The following is a 9,381-nucleotide window of genomic DNA, read 5'->3' as shown; positions in this document are numbered from 1 at the left end:
TCATTACCTCAGCCGCCACGCCGCCGCCCGCTGAGCTGCTGGGTCACGGACGGGATAAAAACCCGGAACACCGCCGCTGGGGACCCGCCGCTGGGGACCCGCCCCTGGAGACCCGCCCCTGGAGACCCGCCGCTGGAGAACCGCCGCTGGAGACCCGCCGCTGGAGACCCGCCCCTGGAGACCCACCGCTGGAGACCCGCCGCTGGAGACCCGCCGCTGGAGAACCGCCGCTGGAGACCCGCCGCTGGAGACCCGCCGCTGGAAACCCGCCGCTGGAGACCCGCCGCTCGTTTTGTAGCACATTAGCTTTAGTTGTTCCCTCTGGTTATTTCTACTTTCTAAACAGCTACACCTTCTTATTTCTATTCTTGTGATTATTAGCATTGGTTGTATTTTCACAGCGAGGGAACGGAAATCAGAATTAACTTACGGTATTAGTTATGAGTTAATATATTAGTGGGACCTGCACAGGATATTGATCCGGACAGACACAAAATGATTCTTTTTGCTTGGAAATGTTGGATATTATTCCTCTTTTTAGCACTCCAGCGCGTAAACATGACGGTTTATTTTTAAACCTTGCATTAGTTATTCCCTCCAGCTTTAGACGCAGGACTGGAGCTCACACGGTCCTGACGACGGCCTCACTTTGGCGTGACTCCAGATGCTGTGAAAAGGGTTCTACACCCGATCCATGCGGGCTCGATACGCAGAGATGGAGCCGAGCATCCCCTCCACACACGTGGGAAAGCGATTCCATACATGGAGGCAAACGGACGCAGCAAAGGACGCCGTTCTGGTTTCACTTCCTGTTCTGTGGTGTTTCCTGCAGTCGTTGGCTTTGTAGAACAATCAACCCCCTCCTCCCACAACACGCACGCCCCGCCCCTTTGTACGTCCAGAGACGAGCTTTTATGTACGATGTATTAATGTTTCTATTTTCATACAGTTATATATGGAATGTAAATTAGGCCAGTAGTTGATCTGGTTCCACTTAGATGAGTTTATATTTGTGGGTCAGATCTTTAATGAGATATCGTTACCGATGAGAAGCCATGACTCCCGACATTAAATCGATCTATGAACTGACTGAATTGCGTAGCTGATATTTATATACACTTTGTAAGTGTCTTTGTCCGTTGAGATACTTCAATAAAGCAAAATCACTGTTTTCTACGTCTTGAAGGAAATCACACACGTTTCAGCCGACTGGGATCCGAATGCCAATCCAGGATCAGCACCGGCAAACACAAATTAACCCCCCCCCCCCAGGTGACATCACTCCGAAAAGAACATTTTGTTTGGATCGTCAGTGAGGGCGAGGCGGCCCAGGAAAAAGGAAGCCGGTCTGATCCAGCACTGATCCAGCACTGATCCACTGAAAACAGGATCTGGAGAGGAAATGGGTTCCGGATCTCGTTTCTCGCGTGCTGCATTGCTGATATGAATAAATAACGTTTTGGTGAGGTGCTACTGTGAAGTCTTTTCCTGGGACAAGGCGATATTCCATCATTTGGGGCTCTAATGCTCGGTGCTCTAGGGGTCAGAGGTGGAATCCTCCATCATGTCTGTATTTGAGCCTGATCTAATCTGACTCTAAATCAATCAGAAATGAGCGAATTTGAGCAACAAAATAGTGGAAGGTGTAAATATTCATCTGTAGGACACGCCTCCTTTATTTTTAGATGCTACATGTTTTGTACAAAAAGCCAAACGTGTCCTTTTGGGCCTTGAACCTATGATGTGACGGCTGCTCGGGAGAATGGAACATTATTATTCCTCCAACAGTCGCTGGAGGTGTCCCTCCCCAGCGTGAAATACAGACACGAAACATTATAGAATCACAAATACAATCACAATTACAGCATGATTGATTAGAATAATTGATCCCAGTGATCTGCAGATACTTCATTTGGCTCCTTGTCAAACTTCCGTAGAATTGATCAAAGACTGAACGGTGAATGTTTTTATGCAACATGAAATGTGGTGTTGAGCACAAAGCGCCCGTCAGACGGGAGAATTAGCATTAATTATTATGCTGTTTAAGGAGCGATGATTCAGGTGGACACGCCCGGTGCAACAATATTTAAATGAAGCTATTCTCCCACATGCAGCTCTGTAACCTCGACGTGGAAACCACGTTTAGGATCCGCACTTCCATTGTTTGCACGTCTAATTCAATGTCCTGTTCACCAAGTAAGACCCGCATTGCCCATAAGATGAGGGCCGATGAGGGCCGATGAGGGCCGATGGCCCCCAGGCTGCCCGTTCTGCCTCACGCCAACGATACGACTAATACCCAGCGACAGGCGCGTGAGCACGTCATCGCTTTGGCCTGAATTTGTTTGACCTAGTTTGAAGCCAGAGGCATGAGCAGCGCTACGAGGTCTAGATGTTACGGCGTGGAGCTCCGTGGAGCTCCGTGGAGCTCCGTGGCCGCCGCTGAAGCCGGAAGACGTTCCTGCCACCGACGCCGGGCGCGAGCAGGAAGGCACGCCGACGTACGGCAGCAAAAAGAATTAGAATGTCATGATGAGAGAAAGGGTGTACGCTTTGACTCGCTTTGACTCGCTTTGACTCGCTTTGACTCGCTTTGACTCGCTTTGACTCGCTTTGACTCGCTTTGACTCGCTTTGACTCGCCATAGGAGAGCAGACAGGAAGTGTTGGAGTCAGTGCATCTGCAGGCGTCTGCGTGACCGAGGGGGATCCGTCTCCGTGCCATTCTATGATGCTCGGCTGCACAATGTCCCCCTCGGAGGAACGCGCTCCTCGCTGGAAGTTGCTGTAGGAGGCGCAATAAATTAGTCTCGAGTGAGAGCGAGCTTAAATCTCCGTTCGCATCCAAAGGGCTGGATCTGAGACTCTTGATAAATTGAGGGCTTGGAGCCAAAAGGGGCACAAAGTGAATATCGGCATGATACATCAAAGGAAAGCTCCCGGTGATATTTAGGGCGTGGCTGAAATAATAACCCACAGGTGTTCATTAAAGGCAGACTGAAAGGTGTGTTTGGTCAGCTGCAAAGCATTGTGGGTAGCACTGGGGACGGAATGGCAAAGAGGAAATCAGAGACTGAAACTAAATATTTTACAGCAGAGGAGGTTTTAATGAGTTTTCCCCATTAGCATGCTAGCCTGCTAGCCTGCTGTAGAATATCAACTCTGATCAAATGGCTATATATTATCAAACGCTGAAGACATATTGCTTTTGCAGCGTTTCTTAATCTGGATAAATCACATTTTATTGTACGGAGCTCCTGAGGCACTGCCCTGATTCTCGTTGGTAAAGTTTATATAAATGTCTTATCTAAAATAAACTTTCCACGGCCGTTCATTAAAAGCCGTTTCCTATTGCAGAAGTCAATCTCATTAAATTAAATTAAATCAGTCCTCTATGCTGGGATCCGTAGTGGCTTTTATTTTGCATTAAGCATCAGATTTGAAGAAACACTCATTTATCAGCACGAATGAAGAAGAAGCCTTTGATTGGTTCAGTCGCCGTGAAGCTAATGCTGCTAATTCTGATGTGATAAATACTGCAGATGATTCTGATGTGATAAATACTGCAGATGATTCTGATGTGATAAGTACTGCAGATGATTCTGATGTGATAAGTACTGCAGATGATTCTGATGTGATAAATACTGCAGATGATTCTGATGTGATAAATACTGCAGATGATTCTGATGTGATAAATACTGCAGATGATTCCGATGTGATAAATACTGCAGATGATTCTGATGTGATAAATACTGCAGGTGATTCTGATGTGATAAATACTGCAGATGATTCTGATGTGATAAATACTGCAGATGATTCTGATGTGATAAATACTGCAGGTGATTCTGATGTGATAAATACTGCAGATGATTCCGATGTGATAAATAAATATTCATTCATTATCTGTGGCGAGGCCTTCTCAGCAGAGCCGGAACACGACTGCGCTGTAACATCTGGATCGCTCTGATCATTCCTGCTGCGTCACATTTTAAAGGAACAGTTGGTCCCTCATGCAGCAGGATACGGTGTGTTAGCTTAGCATAGAGTGAGATCCGGAGTAAACCGGTTCAACATTTAACACTGTTTTGACATGGCTGATAGATTCTCTCCTTCCCCCCCCGCCTGAGGCACACCTGTGCAATAATCATGCTGTCTAATCAGCATCTTGATGTGCCACACCTGTCAGGTGGACGGATCGTCTCAGCAAAGGAGCGGCGCTCACTAACACAGATTTAAACCGATTTAAACGATTTGAGAGAAACGGGCCTTTTGTGTTCACAGAAGAAGTTTTAGATCTTTGACTGAATTAAACTCGTGAAAAGGTGGAGCAAAAACAAAAGTGTTGCGTTGATATTTTTATTCAGTGTATATATCTGATATTAGAGTGTCCGTCAGAGCACAAATAAGGACTCCTCGTTTAATATCGTGTTTAGAGTTTAATAAACGTGAAACTGAATGTTGGTTTCATTCCAGCCTCAAAGTGCACGTTCCTAGACGATGTGCAGGCCGCCACACGTTTGGGGCGCGTCAGGCTTTTTCATTAATGGACACTCGGGGGGGGGGATCTGCCCGTTGGCTGGGGTCGTCTGACTTTTTTTAGCTCTATGCAGCGATGTCTGCACCTCTGGAGCCGGAGGAACATGTGAACGTCTGCTGCTGATGGCTCCATTAAGAATGCAGCCGGATACAGAACAGAAGCTCAGAGAGCAAAATAGATTCATGTGTGGCTTTTAAGGGGATTCCAAGGTCAAGACATAAATCTAACAGGATGCCATTCTATAAAATGTTCTTAAAATGTTTTTAATCTGATATCATAGTCAAGTTGCCAGGAATTGAGGAATCCTTTATTTCACCGGCTTGGAATGACAATAAGGGTTTTTGGATTGCCCGGGGAAGCAGAGAAGACACCTCCTTCAAAATGGTGTTCTATGGGAAACAGTTGCAGCAACACGAGTTGTTACCAGGCAGAACAGGAGCTGGAAGTCGGTGGATGCAGGCGAGCCAAAGTACCTCACCCTGGTAACATGGCAACAAGAACAACATTCCACTTAGTGGATGCAGGGGTCACAGTAGGTCACTGCAGCTATCAGTTAGCTTAGCATGTGTATAAAGGTAAATGGCCAATGGAAATATAGGTCACTGCAGCTATCAGTTAGCTTAGCATGTGTATAAAGGTAAATGGCCAGTGCGCAGAGGATAGAGGCTAATCGTGCTGATTGGAGAGCGCTTTGAAAGTCATCCTTCTGGGCGTGTGATGTCATTATTGGGCCGGTGCCACAAAGCCCCCCCCCCCACACACTGGAGGACCTTTAAAGACACCGACTCGTTTAGGAGTTTGTGTTTTTCCTGGATGTGTGTTCTTTTGAGCTCGCTGGAGTCCAATGAAATATTCAAGCTGAAGATGGTCCGGATGGAATCTTTCTGAACGCACGCGCTTGCTTTCTCTTTCCGTGTCTCTATATCTGTGTCACACACACACACACACACACACACACACACACACACACACACACTGCTCTGTGTGCCAGAGATAATCTTTACGAGGCAGAGACCCCATTGAGAGTATTTATAACCCAATCAGACAAGTATTCAGCCTTTTCTTCTCTTTTGTACTCTTGCTTCTGTTAAAGCTACTTAATCGGCACATCAACGTGTGTGTGTGTGCGTGTGTGTGTGTGTGTGTGTGTGTGTGCATGTGTGTGTGTGTGTGTGTGTGTGTTCCTGGCCGCCTGTGTGTAGCAGCAAGAAAATTGAATCCAAAGCTATTAATGAGCTCTACGCCTCCCCACACCCCCCCCCCCGGACTCAGAGCTCTACGCCTCCCCGGACTCAGAGCTCTACGCCTCCCCACACCCCCCCCCCGGACTCAGAGCTCTACGCCTCCCCGGACTCAGAGCTCTACGCCTCCCCACACCCCCCCCCCGGACTCAGAGCTCTACGCCTCCCCGGACTCAGAGCTGCTCTACGCCCCCCCCCCCCCCGGACTCAGAGCTCTACGCCTCCCCGGACTCAGAGCTCTACGCCCCCCCCCCCCCCCGGACTCAGAGCTCTACGCCTCCCCACCCCCCCCCCCCCGGGACTCAGAGCTCTACGCCTCCCCGGACTCAGAGCTCTACGCCCCCCCCCCCGGGACTCAGAGCTCTACGCCTCCCCGGACTCAGAGCTCTACGCCCCCCCCCCCCCGGACTCTCCTGTGAGCCTCTTTCCTCTGCAAATCCCGACTGAACCTTTTGCAAACAGACACAATGAACAACATGTTTCCTTGTTCCCATTAGACTCTTCGATCCATAATTCATAGGATCCATAATTCTGTTCTGAGTGCTGTCAGAGAACGCAGACTATTCTGATCTAGGCCAGGTGTGTTCTGCCATTTTGGATCCTCGTATAAAATTCTCCGACATGATAAGACATTGATGTTCTTTCAATAATGAATAGAGCAGCTTTTAGGTTGCTAAAGATGCTAGAGGCTCATATGTGAGAGACTGAGGCCGATCTGAAAGGGTCTGTTGCTGGAGATAAGCGAGGGGGGGGGGGGGGGGGGGGCAGGATGAGGGAGATAAGGGCTGGCAGCCTGCAGGTGTGGACAGCTGGCAGAAAGCAACTCCCAAAAAGGAACCTCCCAGAGGAAGCCGCGTCCACGACAACGCCGGCGCCGCTTCCGTTACCGTTACGGCTTCAGAGAAACGGAGTCGGTCAATAAAAGATCTCGTCTCTGTGAAGCAGGTGACAGGTGAGCGAGCTTCAGCCATTGGTTCATTAAAGCGCTGTCTGTTTCATGCAGGGACTAAATGAACACCAGGCAGCCGAATCGCTGGAGAGGAAACAGGTGCGTTTCCCTTCCATGTCTTATAATTGCTCTTTAAATTCAATCTGACTCGCTGTTTAGCGTTGATTGATCCGAGCAAAGAAGCTTTTTGCCATTTTTAGAGGCAGATACGAGAAGAAAAAGGACTAGAATTCACTTGTGCAGCAGAACCAGCTGTAACCCGACACAGGTCGACTTTTGTGTGGAAGGTCAAGGCCTTTCTGGACTGAACTGATCAAACGGTGAACTTCAGCACTGGACCAGCAAACAAGCGGTCTCACACATCAAACGGAGCGAGCAGCTAGCTGCCATGTGGCTTCATGGCCGAGGCCGTTTTTTAACCAACTTTGTGAGACCTGAAATCAGAGAGACTCCTCTGATAGATTTCAGCCTGACAATGGCCGAGCAGGAGTCACGCGGAGGCACAGCCCCCATTAGCCGTCTCCATTAGCCGTGCATACCTTCAGCCAACAGGAATCGCCATGCTAGGCTACGTGTCCGTTAGCGTAGCGCCGAGTATAAATAAAGTCACGAAGCTGCAGCGTGTTCCGTGTCGCCGGCTTGGGCAGAAAAGGGTTTTCTTTATTTAGTGAAGCCGAACAGAAAACACGCACACACACGCACACACACACACAACACACACACACACACACGCTGCTATTTGTGTGTTTGTTAGCGTAGTGAGAGCTTAGCAGAAGCCAGGGGGGGTGAGGCAGGGTGGGAGAGGAGGTGTTAATTACATCTTTCTGAGGGTTGAGCCACAATGTGTGATTTCTGTGTGCGTGTGCGTGCGTGCGTGCGCGTGCGTGTGCGTGTGTCGCCTGCTTTCTCTGAGAGCTACACGCCTTCATTGCTCATCGGCCTTGGCAGGAGGAAACATGCTAATCCAAATGTCACCGGTGCCGCTGGACGCACTCCATGTTTCCGTTCCGCTCGTTGCTGCTTGGGGGAAAGTAAATGCTAATTAATTTACTTTGTGAGTTTGTGAGATTTGGCATTGTTACAAACCGTCATCAAGGTCTGATCAGAAAACACGACATTCAGTTCTTGTGCAAAGACAACTAGCAGCTAACGTAGCGCACAGAGCAGCGTTAGCCCCATCACTAAATAAACACGAAATAAAGGAGCGCCGTTATGCTCGGGTTCCATCACGGAAACAGAAGCCGCTGCTTTCAGGCGCCCACCAGACTCCGCCCGCCGCCACGAGCTGCAGATCTGCAACCGGCAAACAAGCCAGATTGCAGCGAGGACTCGAGCCTGCGTGCAAAGCTCGGCTTCCGCCGGGACGGTTCTGTGGAGCTCAGCGTCGGAAAGACTCCGGTGAATAGTGGATGAAGCTCAATGTGGCAGGCAGCACTGAGGATGAGTCGCCAGCACAGCAGGGGGTAAACGGTTAAAAATCCTTTCATCTGCCACAAGAATGCATTTCTCTGCTTTTATCAGTGAGATTCATTAATTACAGCCTGACGGCACCAAACATGGGGGGTAACAAACATGGGGGGTAACAAACATGGGGGGAACAAACATGGGGGGTAACAAACATGGGGGGAACGTTTGAACGCTTCCTAGCGTCCGGCTGTTTGCCGAGGAGGAAGGAACCCAAAATGAAGTTCATTCTTTGTGTTCTCCTTTAATGTTCTTTCTGCATCTTATTTCTCTCCATTGTTCCAAAAGGAACTAAAGACGGGCTACAGGTGTGCAGGTGTAATTCACCTGCACACCTGTAGCCCATCCACCAATCAGCTGCCAGCTCATCCACGCACCCGCCCCCCCGTTGTCCGGCAGCATTTATTCTCCCCCCGTATCGTCCCGCTTGCTTTCTGCCTCCGAGCCTGCTGGCCGTCAGGCAGCCGTCAGTTCCAGCGAACGTCACGGGACCGTTTATGACGTCATTGATCAGAGCGTCACTGTTTATTGGGAGGCCGGTGCTATTGATCACCTTGAATTGGGGAAAAGGCCGTTGAGGTGTAAAAGCAGCGGAGATTCAGGTCACCTGTTACTGTCCTGCCTGAGAGGGCGGGGCTCGGACACGCCCCCTCGGTTGGACACGCACTCGCTACTGAGAGGGGCGGAACCTTTGCATGAATTCAAATGGGCCTTCCGGTGATTTCCGCTCTGCGGAAAGTTCCGGCCGGGTCGCTTCAGTTCGGGAATACTCTGAGTACTCTGAATACTCTGAATACTCTGAATACTACGTCCTCCTCGGGTTAATAAACTGCACCCCCCCTCGACGCCGGCTCATTTTAGAAATAAAGAAACGGGCCTCAGGACTCAGGAGTTGGCGGTTTAAGCGAATCCCTCACGCCTGCAGCAGTGACGTCACTGGCCGCCATTAATTCCGGAGCTGCCAGTCACAGAATCTGAGAATCTGAAAACACCCAAACGTGTTCTTCTTCTCACAAATCATTTAGCGTTGCGTCATTTGAATCATGTCGTCTCGGTTTAAACGCACAAAGATAATAAATATTCCATCAAATGTAACCCGTTTATTATAAACCATTAAGTGTGCGCGCGCGCGTGCGTGTGTGGCGGTTAGAGTTAAATGAACGTGGAGCTCTAAAGGTGAACCTCAGTGCT

Source organism: Brachionichthys hirsutus, chromosome 24 (assembly GCF_040956055.1).
Source record: "Brachionichthys hirsutus isolate HB-005 chromosome 24, CSIRO-AGI_Bhir_v1, whole genome shotgun sequence".
Lineage (NCBI taxonomy): Eukaryota > Metazoa > Chordata > Actinopteri > Lophiiformes > Brachionichthyidae > Brachionichthys > Brachionichthys hirsutus.
Note: the sequence above shows the minus strand (reverse complement) of the source record.